The 11,396-nt window shown below is 37.4% G+C and overlaps 1 protein-coding gene across 9 annotated transcripts in view; it reads left to right on the top strand.

Moving 5' to 3' along the window:
• Nucleotides 1-11,396, top strand: part of SOX5 (SRY (sex determining region Y)-box 5) — a 1,168,670-nt gene that overhangs the window by 427,790 nt on the left and 729,484 nt on the right. The window lies entirely within an intron of this gene.

Genomic DNA, 11,396 nt, shown 5'->3' with positions numbered 1-11,396 from the left:
ATATTTCATGTTCTTTTCCATTATGGTTTTTCATAGGATATTGAATATAGTTCCTTGAGCTATACAGTAGGACTTTGTGGTTTATACCTCACTAATGTTTTATCTTTCATCATATTGACTCTACATATAACCCTCAATTAGAAATCACTCTTCATAGATTTTCTGGAATCTTAGTTTGAGATTGAAGCTCTTCTGGGTTCTGTGTGGTAGAGCAATTCTCTTCTGTTATAGCCTCTATAATGTTCTTTTCCCAATACTAGATAGTTTTATTTTCTCGTTCATCTTTTTACCACATCTAAATCATGTAAGATAAATAAATGAAAGACTGTAATACTTCTTTGCCAGGCCCAGTTAATCTGAGAGTATCTGGACCTGACAGAATCAGTTGTCATTAGGATGGCAGAAGGCTGAAAACTGAGTATCAGTCAGCCACAAAGAGTAGGTGATTGGAGCAGATCTTAGCAATATGGGGAAGCTCATACCTATGAAGCATCAGTGACCTCAGGGTAGGAAAAAATCTTGTCAAACTGGCTGTGGGCAGTGCAGTTTTCCTGGAGGTAAGGGTGTCCTGTCATGACTGGTAACTCCATCAACACATATTAGGAATGATCAAAATGATAAGCTGGCTCTGAGTACCAGAGACCCTTGACAGAAGTAGCAGACAATCCCAGGAGACTATTTTCAACAAGATAAAGAACCTGGTGACAGAGACCATGGAAGCTAAGTGTGGACTCAGTAAGGAAGCAAACACAAACATTAAGTTTACAAAACTGTACTAAAAAGTGGGATTGTGGTGACTCAGACCTTGGGGTCTGCCTGGTTGGAGACCAGAGAGTGAAGTAACTCATATCAATATCACTCTCTTTGGCTTTCCTGCTCTAAGATCTCTTATCAGCTACCTCCTATCTCACTCCCAGTTTCACACAGGGCAGGAGAAGAGAAGACTTACATCAATTTGAGAACATGACTCTTATTCTCTTCACTCTTTTCTTCACTTTTACCTCAAACTAAAAGGTTATTACTACCTTATTTTCTTCTGTTTTTCCTCAGCCATCAATTACCTTTTCCCCCTTTTCCTCTTCAAGTTTCTATAATCATTGTACAAAAGTTGCATAAAAATTCATTGGTTTAAGACACATTTTAGCACTTTTTAAACATATGACACTGTGATGAATCTTAAATCTCTGTGTGCATGCTCAGATGCTCAGTTGTGTCCAAATCTTTGACCCCTGGACTGTAGCCGGTTAAGCTCTTCTGTCCAGGGGATTTCCCAGGCAAGAATACTGAAGTGCGTTACCATTTCCTTCTCCAGGGGATCTTCCCAACCCAAGGATTGAACTTGCATCTCCTGTATTGGTAGGTGAATTCTTTACCACCTTACCACCTGGGAAGCCCCTTGAATCTATGACTTAATTTAATTGACTCAGAAATTTTTTCTTGGTGATGTATAAAATATTGGGTTGTCCTCAAATCCTGGATGAAATACAGAGCTTACCTGAGTCAATTGTTGCCAACAGTGGCTTCAAAGACAACCTGAGTCATAAAGACATATGATATCGCTGATAGCACATGATGTCACAGACACTGACTGTCACTGGGGCTTGAAGGAGCCACAGTATTTTGAAAAATCCCCTCAGAGACTAAGCCACCTATTCTCCATCTTGCCACATTCTCATGATAGAGGAAAAGAGCCATCAGAGAGGGCTCTGCACAGGAGACTCCATATAGGTTTTTATGAACTCTTGTCTTCAGAGCAGGATTTTTTTGCATCTGACATCTTTCCCCTCATAGAATGTTATGAGCCAGTGCTTAAGTAATGCCTGTATTCTCCTTTTATCTATGTACATGCATGTGTCCACAAATGTCCTGGTGTTTGGAAAGAAAAGTGAATCTCCTTTCTTCAGTGGGTTCTATCCCAATACAGAAATTCTGCTTAGTTTCCTGAGATTGAGGCTTAATTTGGCGTTTTCAATATTGATTTCTTTGGTCACACTATCTTCCAAAAATGCTAATCCTTATTTCTAAAAGAAGCATAACTTTCTGACCAGGACAGTTGACTAATACATGGAACTTTAAATTTTTTCTCATTGCCTACCTGAAAACAAACAAACATATATTTGCACTGTAATTGTATTGTTGTTTAAAGTTTTGCTGTTGAATTAACATACGCGTTGTTCTATTCCAAGTAGAAGGCTTTCTTTTCTTATTGTTAAGAGCTGTAAGATATCTGCCATTTGGTAAGCTGAATGTTTGGAATGTGTCCCAGTATTAGAAACTTGTTTCAATTGTTGTTCAGTCCATAAGTTGTCTCCAAGTCTTCATGACCCCAGGGACTTCAAGCACACAAGTCTTCCCTGTCCTTCACCATCTCCTGGAGTTTACTCAAACTCATGTCCATTGTGATGCCTTTCAACTATCTCACTCTCTGTGGTCCTCTTCTCCACTTGCTCTCAACCTTTCTCAATATGTCTTAATATTTGGGCAATGTCTTGATTTTGTTGCAGGAAGGGGCACCCTTTCCATGGGCCAAAAGTGGGCTCTTGTCTAACACTTGGAAGTGAATTGTCTAAGGAGACATCCATGCTGACAAAGCAAGAGACGTTATTGAGAAGGGGCGCCCAAGTGTAGAGCAGGAGAATAAGGGAACCCAGGAAGACTGCTATGCTACGTGACTTGCAGTCTTGTGTTTTATGGTGAAAGGATTAGTTTCTGGGTAGTCTCTGGCCCATCATTCTGACTCAGAATCTTTCCTAGTAATACATGTGTTTCTCAGCCAAGTGGGATCCTGGGAGGAGGATTCTGGGAGGTAGTAGGACATGTGGTGTCTCCTTTTGACCTTTGCTGAACTTTTGGGGTTGGTGGTGGCTTGTTAGTTCCATGTTCCTTACCAGGACTTCCTGTTGTAAAATAACTCTTGCAAAGAGTTACTATGGTGCCTGGCTGGGTTGAGCGATTTCAATCAGTGTTTCCTCTAGCAAGTTCATAAATAAAGCATATAAACATAACATTTTTTATAAAGTATATATACATAAAATTCTTTACACAAAGTTTTCATAGGCAGAAAATAGTATATAGTGTCAATGAAAAAGAAATACAGTAGGACTTGAGAAATGAAGGGATTGTAAGAACTAGAATTATAGACTAAAAAAGAACAGCTAGTTAATAATAAGGCATTGTAGGTTTTGATACTCTGATTTTCTCAAAGACAAAGACCTCATCTGACGGCAGTAGCAGGCTTCCACTGAGGGAGAATTGGATATTAAGTGAGACTTGGTGAGACTCCTGGGTGAGACTCTACTAGGTGAGACTTGAGGACACTTGTGCTTACTTGGTGTCCTCACTTAGAAAAACTACACACTCATTTCACACTATACTCATAGGTGGTACAGTGTTAGAGAATACTTGAATTCACCTCTCAACAGCATCCCAAAGAAGTGTGTGTATTCTGAATATTGGTGACTACATGAATGTGAGAAAGCACTCTCTTACAAAAAGTAATTTCCATAGTGTTTCAAACTTAAAAATTTAAAAGACAAATACGGTTTTATTTAATATGGAGAGATCTCAGGCTCTTAGGCCTTTGAAGTATTTGACAACAGGGATGTTCCTGTTTATTATGCTCTCATCGTATATTTCAGCAATTAGAAGTCAGGGAGAGACTTCTGTGGATACTTGGATACGGAATGTCTGTACTATTGGAGTTTAAGGTCTAACAGCCGTCTCAAAGCCCTGTCTACTGAGCTAGTTTCCAGTGACTGTCAGGGAGTAAGAGGAAAGTGAGACATGTATGGGGAAAAGTTATTGTAGCAGAAGCAAGATAGGATATGGTGTACTTGACTTAGGATAGGCATTCCCTTTAGGTTTTCTCTCCTTGTAGATAATATTTTCTGTGGAATACAACTCATGCAGTAGTATTGAAGCTAATGGAATATAATTTTCAACAAATCATTTTTGGTTTTCATTATTAAAATATTTATTTATTTGATGTTTAGTGAGCTATTAGCCAGCATTCAAGGCCCAGTTTAAATGTCTTCCTATTTATAAAATTTTCACTCTGTTTTCAAAATATTATTTTCATTTTTCTCTTTAAATAAATATGTATTAGTGGACTGATCTTGTTTCTCCACGCAGTCTATATGTAATAGATGCATTTGCTATTACAAAGAACAGAATACATTGGATGAATTGTTAGCAGTCCTTGGCTATATATTTCTCAAAATATTGATTATTCTGAGAGCTCTTTATCACGTGTGAGTTTTCCAAAACTTTACTTTCTAAAACAATTTTTTCAATTTATTTTTAGCCATGTAGTGCAGCTTGTGGGATCTTAGTTCCCTGACCAGGAATCGAACCCAGACCTAGGCAGTGAAAACGCTGCATCCTAACCTTCGGACCACCAGAGAATTCCCCAGACCGTGCTTTCTTGCTTCATCTTCATGCTACCTGTCTCAGGCTTTTTGCCTTATTCATTTAAATTCTACCTTAGGAAGTGCAAAGGAAGAAATGAAGGATTCAAATCACTTGAAAAAGAGGAGACGCATTCAGCCTTTGTTCACTCCTGGCTTTTGATCATAACCATAATTCTCTGTAAGCAATCCAATAAAACTTCCCATTGAGTTGCATTCGTGTTTCCTTTGAGCTTGAATTTACAGACTACCATCAGTAGATTAAAAATCCATTAAAATCTATACGAAAGCTGAAGTTACGTATTCCTTTTGCTGTAGTAAAGATTTTTCTGAAAGATTTTACATTAAAACTCTGTTCCTACGTAGTGATCTTAATAGGCCATTTCAAAATCAAACTTGGCTTGTCCTTAAGGCATGGAAGACTGCACAAGGAGTAGCTTCCCATATTCCATGCAATTGCATTTTGGACAGATGACTGAGACACAGTTGATTCTTTTCTCATGTCAGAAAGACAATGCTAGACTCTATTAACAAACAGCAGACAATCTCAAGGATAAGTGGTAATGAGGATAGTTGGCAAAGAACATACTAGGAAGGGGTGATAATAGATTCAGAGAGAGAGAAAGTGCCCAAGTAATTGTCCCGTAGATAGTGAGAAAAATGAAACAGGAGAAGGGATTAGAGGTCAAGGATAAAGATGTAGATTTAAGCTAATATATAGATTAACAGTAACCAAAAATCACAATGACCAATTTATAGAAGCACTTAGATAAAGTGCAGACATGAAGAAAATGTATTCCTGTCTGTGCCTTTTCAAAGTGATGCTTTTCTTTGAATGTGATGCTTTATACTTTTTCTGCAAATTATCATGCTCTCAGCATCTCACCATCTTTGCAGATATTTAAGAATTAAATACAATGTTGAGATGTCATATCTGTCGCTCAGAAGGCAGCAAGACTTCAGTGGGTTAGAATGCTATGCTTCCCTGTTTTCTCGGGTGATTTTTTCATCACCAAGTCTTAGATCAATCAATTACACTAAGATACTATTAAGTATTTCTTCCTGTTATCTTTCTACTGTGTGTGATACCCAGATTCTTCTGAGCCCCCCAAAGTAAAGTCCTGGATACAATATCCTTATATTGGGTTGATTTTTTTTTTAAGCTAGAGTTTATTTCTATTTAAAACTGCTCAAGTCTTTCAAATGTCCAAAGCCCCAGGGATATCTGAGTTTAATATGGTGTTACAGTCAGGTTGTGAGTGTTCGTTCATTCATTGCTAATGCCTCAGAAGGATCCAGGGAAAATTATACAACTTATAATTTTTTCTTGTATTCTTCTGTGAAAGCTCATGTCTGGTTTGCTTCCTACGAAGACGTTAATTCAGTGATGAAAAAAATGCTGGTAACAAGCATTGTGTTTGCAAGAGAGAAAGGTGTATGGTCAGAGAAGAAAACCATCAAAGCATTGACAAGAAACAATATTACTGCACTACAGAACAAATTGATCACACGGTCTCAGTGTCTTGGGCTCCTAATTATGCTGAGACAATTCAGAATCCTCTTTCTCCATCTTCTCCTTCTCCACAGCGGCCCTATCTAACTGCTTCCAAGTTTTGATGCTTCTAATTCCCAGATTACTGTTGGAGTTTTCCTGTGCTTTTTACTTTTTATCAATATGGTTTACTATTTGTTTTTATCAATGCATGCCATGTTCAATGGAGAAATGCTAGGAAAAAAAGATCGGAAAGAAGAAAATAATGTTAAAAATACAGCTCTCATTCTGCTATCCAAAGATGATGACCAGTAAGATTTTGGAATACAGTCTCTTATTTTAAAAATACATTTGTCTAATAAAGATATACAGAGTATATTAATATTTCTATAGAAAATTTTATACTGTAATGTTTTTAGAGCATACTTTTTACATTTAATGATATGAACATCTTTTCGTGTAGTTGAATATTCTTCATATATCACTTTAATGACTACATAATGTTCTGTATTCAACTACATCAATATACCAGAGTTAATGTGTCAAACTCCTTGTCTTGGAGCAATTGGTCTTGCTTTTTCTTTCCTACTTTCTATTCCCATTTCCATTCCTAGAGTCAACACTGTCATCCTACCTTGCTGGGACTATTTTAATGTTAATTGAAATGATTGCTCGTGTCCAGTGAACTATCTAATACTTCCAAAATAAGTTAAAAAGCAAAAGCAAAAAAATGAACGATTCATAAGATTGTGACTTGAATAGAGGCTTTAATGGTTTCAGTTTTTTTCAGATTAAAGTTTACATTTCTTAGCATTTATGTTTGGCTCTCCTTTAATTTAGTCATAATTTAACCTACATTCACTCAGCTCATACTGTTCTTGATTTCCTGAGTATTTTGCCCCCTCTTTGCCAGTACTCTTTCTTTTGCCAAGACTACCTTTTACTTTTGTTTCTTCCTGGCAGTATCCCACTCATTCTTTAAAAGTGAGTTCAGCTCTGCTTCCCTCATCCGCTCAGTCGAATCAATTGCTCCTTCCTCTGGGCTCCTAGAGCGTTTTGCTGTTTCCCCTGTCGTGTCATCTAATGGGAAGACATGATATAACAAGAAGCACATAGTCTTTGGACTGTGACAGTCCTGGGTGTGAAGGCAAGATTTAGCTCTTAAAACTTCTCCATCTCAGTTTCATCATTTATTCATTCATTCAACATATATAAGTAAGTGCTTCCTATGTGTTAGGCCTTGAGTGGAACTCTGAGAGACAACAACAAATAATACTAATAATGGGAAATATTTATTATATGGTACCTGTGTACCAAGTACTTTTCATGTGTGAACTCATTTAATCGTGACAATAGGTTCTATTCCTAACTACCATTTATGAATGAAGAAATTAGGGTGCCAAGCAGTTAAGCATTTGTGAAGGTCACATGGCTAGTAATCTGCAAAACAAGGATACAAACCCAGGTGTTCTGATTGCAGAATCTGTTCTCATAGTCGATATGCGTCTCCTAAAACAAAGTTAAACACACAAACTCTGCCTTTCTGGAACTTTCAAGCAAGTGGGGGAGGCATATATCAGATAAATAGCAACAACAAATATAAAATTATATGACGATATAATGCAAACAAATATAAAATTATACAATGGTAAGTGCTTTGAAGGGGACGTGCACGGTACTAAGAGACACAATAATAGATTTTACATACTTGTGGGAGTTAGACTTTTTCCTAACTTCCTTCCTAACAATGAACCATTTGAACTTAGTTCAGAAGGAAAGTGGGAGTGAACCAAGTAAGGAAGGGAGAGAAGAATGTCACCAGGTTCAGCAAACAAAATGTGCAAAGACTCTGAGCTGAGTGAATGTAGGTTAAAAACTCTATATGCCCTGTAGAAGGGCCTGAGAACAGTTGGCATGACTGGAGAGAAGCTGAGATTACAATTAGGTGGGAACCAGAGTCCTTTAGGCCGTGTTAAGTCTTATCTATTGTAGGAGCAATGGAAAGTGATTACATGTTTTAAGGAGGGGATTTCATGAGCATATTTTTATTCTATAAAGGTCTGTGTGCCTATAGTATAGAGGAGGCTTTGCAATAAAGACAGCAATAGAATACCTGTATAGGGGAAAGTGACACTTAGGGGAAAGTGTTTAGTAGAGTATAAGGTTTGCAGTGGGCACTTTATAAATGCTGGTGTCCTTCTTCTTTCACTATTATATCCATCAGATCTAATATACTACTTTGCAAAATGTAGTAAGACAATAACTGCTTGTTGATTGATGGAATGAATCAATAGATCATTATATATTTCTCGAAGATTTCCAGAAGCAGGAAACTGTGCCACACGAAGCAGTCCATTAAACAGCTTTATGTGTGAGAAGCTATTTTTTCAAGCCAAAAAGCTCACTTCCTATAATTCTACTTAATTTTGCCTTGTGGACCTGGGTAGAGTAAGTATAAATCCTCCTCTGTGATAATCCTTCAAGTAGTTGAAGACAGTTGTTTGAAATATTTCTGTTGTATATTCTTCAGCCACATAATGTATCACCCAGACTCTGCCTCATTCTGCGTGCCATCCTGAGGCCCCTTATTTCTTCAGCTGTAGCACTGAGTCAGAACACCCCGTGTATTCCACCCAGTTCAGTAATAGTGAGGCCATTAAGTATTCAAGGTGACTATTATAATTCACTCAGCTCAAAATTACATGAAATGTTTCGAAAGTGATATAGCCCATACTTGAGCTGTGGATTGTTTGAGCTTATCTATGCTACTTTAGGATTATCAACATTAAATGTAATCATTTTGTTGAAATATTTATTTATTTTAATTATTTTTTAGTTTTGGCTGAGCTGGGTCTTCACTGCTGTATGGGCTTTTTTCTAGCTGCGGTTAACAGTGGCTACTCTCTAATTGTGGTGTGTGGGCTTCTCATTGCTATGGCTTCTCTTGCTGCAGAGCATGAGCTCTTGGGCATACCAGTTGCAGCATATGGGCTCAGCATTTGTGGCTCCAGGACTCTAGGGAACAGGTTCAGTGCTTGTGGTACATGGGCTTAGTTGCCCCTTGGCATGTGGGATCTTCTCAGATCGGGGGTAGAACCCATGTCCCTGCATTGGTAGGAGGATTCTTTACTGTTGAGCCATCAGGGAAGCCCTGTTGAAATCTTCTTAAATAGTGATTCTGTTATCTAATGTAATAGTTCTTTCTTTTTTTTAAATTTATTTTTTTATTGAAGGATAATTGATTTACAGAATTTTGTTTTCTGTCAAACCTCAACATGAATCAGCCATAGGTACACATATATCCCCTTCCTTTTGAACCTCCTTCTCATCTCCCTCCCCATCCCACCCCTCTCGGTTGATACAGAGCCCCTGTTTGAGTTTCCTGAGTCATACAGCAGATTCCCGTTGGCTATCTATTTTACATATGGTAATGTAAGTTTCCATGTTACTCTTCCCATACATCTTACCCTCTCCCCAGGTCCATAAGTCTATTCTCTATGTCTGTTTCTCCATTGCTGCCCTGTAAATAAATTCTTCAGTACCATTTTTCTAGATTCCATATATATGTATTAGAATATGATATTTATTTTTCTCTTTCTGACTTACTTCACTCCTTATAATAGGTTCTGAGTTCATCCACCTCATTAAAACTAACTCAAAGGTGTTCCTTTTATGGCTGAGTAATATTCCGTTGTGTATATGTAGCACAACTTCTTTATCCATTCATCTGTTGATAGATATCTAGGTTGCTCCCATGTTCCAGCTATTGTAAATAGTGCTGCAATGAACAATGAGTTGAGATACATGTGTCTTTATCAGTTCTGGTTTCCTCAGGGTTTATGCCTAGGAGTGGCATTGCTCGGTCATATGGTGGTTTTATTCCTAGTTTTTTAAGGAATCGCCATACCATCTTCCATAGTGGCTGAATCAGTTTACATTCCCACCAACAGTGCAAGAGCATTCCCTTTTCTACACACCCTCTCCAGCATTTATTGTTTGTAGACTTTTCGATGATGACCATTCTGACTGGTGTGAAGTGATTACTCATTGTAGTTTTGATTTGCATTTCTCTAATAATGAGCGATGTTGAGCATCTCTTCATGTGTTATTAGCCATCTGTATGTCTTCTTTGGAGAAATGTCTGTTTAGGTCTTTTTCCTACTTCTTGATTGGGTTGTTTGCTTTTCTGGTATTGAGTTGTATAAGCTGCTTGTATATTTTAGAAATTAATCCTTTGTCAGTTGTTTCATTTGCTATTATTTTCTCCCATTCTGAGGGTTGTCTTTTCTTCTTGCTTATAGTTTCCTTTGCTGTGCAAAACCTTTTAAGCTTAATCAGGTCCCACTTGTTTACTTTTGTTTTTATTTGTTACTCTAGGCGGTGGGTCATAGAGGATCTTGCTTTGACTGAGTTATTTCTTGTTTTGTACATATTTGCATAAAATTTTTCACAACTTCAGTTTTGTTGTTGATAATACTATCAAATAAGTCAAACTTAAAATTAGAACCCTTGTTTTAGTAAAGATCAGTGTACATTTTCCACATCAGTGGAAAATTGCTAGATGTCATTTGATTAACTATAAATCTATATCACTATTTATTATCTATTAATCTATCTATCGTCTATTTATCTATCCTGTAATTTTTTCATCTTACCTTTAAAAGCCCTGCTGGAAATAAATCATTTTTCTGATTCCCAGATTTAAATAAACCTTTTGAACCGGGCAATACAAAGAATGTGAAATTATATATTGTGAGTAAATGAAACAACATTCACCTAAGGAGTTGAAACTGTGCCAAGCACACTTTTGAATGCTTTAATATATTAACTTGGTTAATTGTCACATAAAAAAAGCAATGAAATAAGTATTATTGCTGTCTACATTTTGCAGATGAATAAACTGAAGCACAGAAATTAAAACCACCTGCCAACTTCATGTACCTGGAAAGTAGTAGAGTCTTGCAGTTTGACTCCAGATTCTGTAATCAAACAATGTTGACTCAGGGATGGAAAGTTCTTATGTGCTATAGAAAAGCTCAATCAAATCAGTGAAAACTTTGTGGTGTTTTTTGGTAAGAATTATTTTGAAATTTGTTTTTTTCCTAGTATTTCATATATGGAATATTTTCTAATATGTTGTGTTATGTCTGAAAAAATTCATACACCATATATTTAAAATGACTTCAGTTCAGTTCAGTTCAGTTCAGTCGCTCAGTCGTGTCCGACTCTTTGCGACCCCATGAATCGCAGCACGCCAGGCCTCCCTGTCCATCACCAATTCCCAGAGTTCACTCAGACTCACGTCCATTGAGTCAGTGATGCCATCCAGCCATCTCATCCTGTGTTGTCCCCTTCTCCTCCTGCCCCCAACCCCTCCCAGCATCAGAGTCTTTTCCAATGAGTCAACTCTTCGCATGAGGTGGCCAAAGTACTGGAGTTTCAGCTTTAACATCATTCCTTCCAAAGAAATCCCAGGGCTGATCTCCTTCAGAATGGAC

The sequence above is a fragment of the Bison bison genome, unplaced genomic scaffold (assembly GCF_000754665.1).
Source record: "Bison bison bison isolate TAMUID 2011002044 unplaced genomic scaffold, Bison_UMD1.0 scf7180017864370, whole genome shotgun sequence".
Lineage (NCBI taxonomy): Eukaryota > Metazoa > Chordata > Mammalia > Artiodactyla > Bovidae > Bison > Bison bison.
This window is presented reverse-complemented; position numbering and strand designations above follow the sequence as displayed.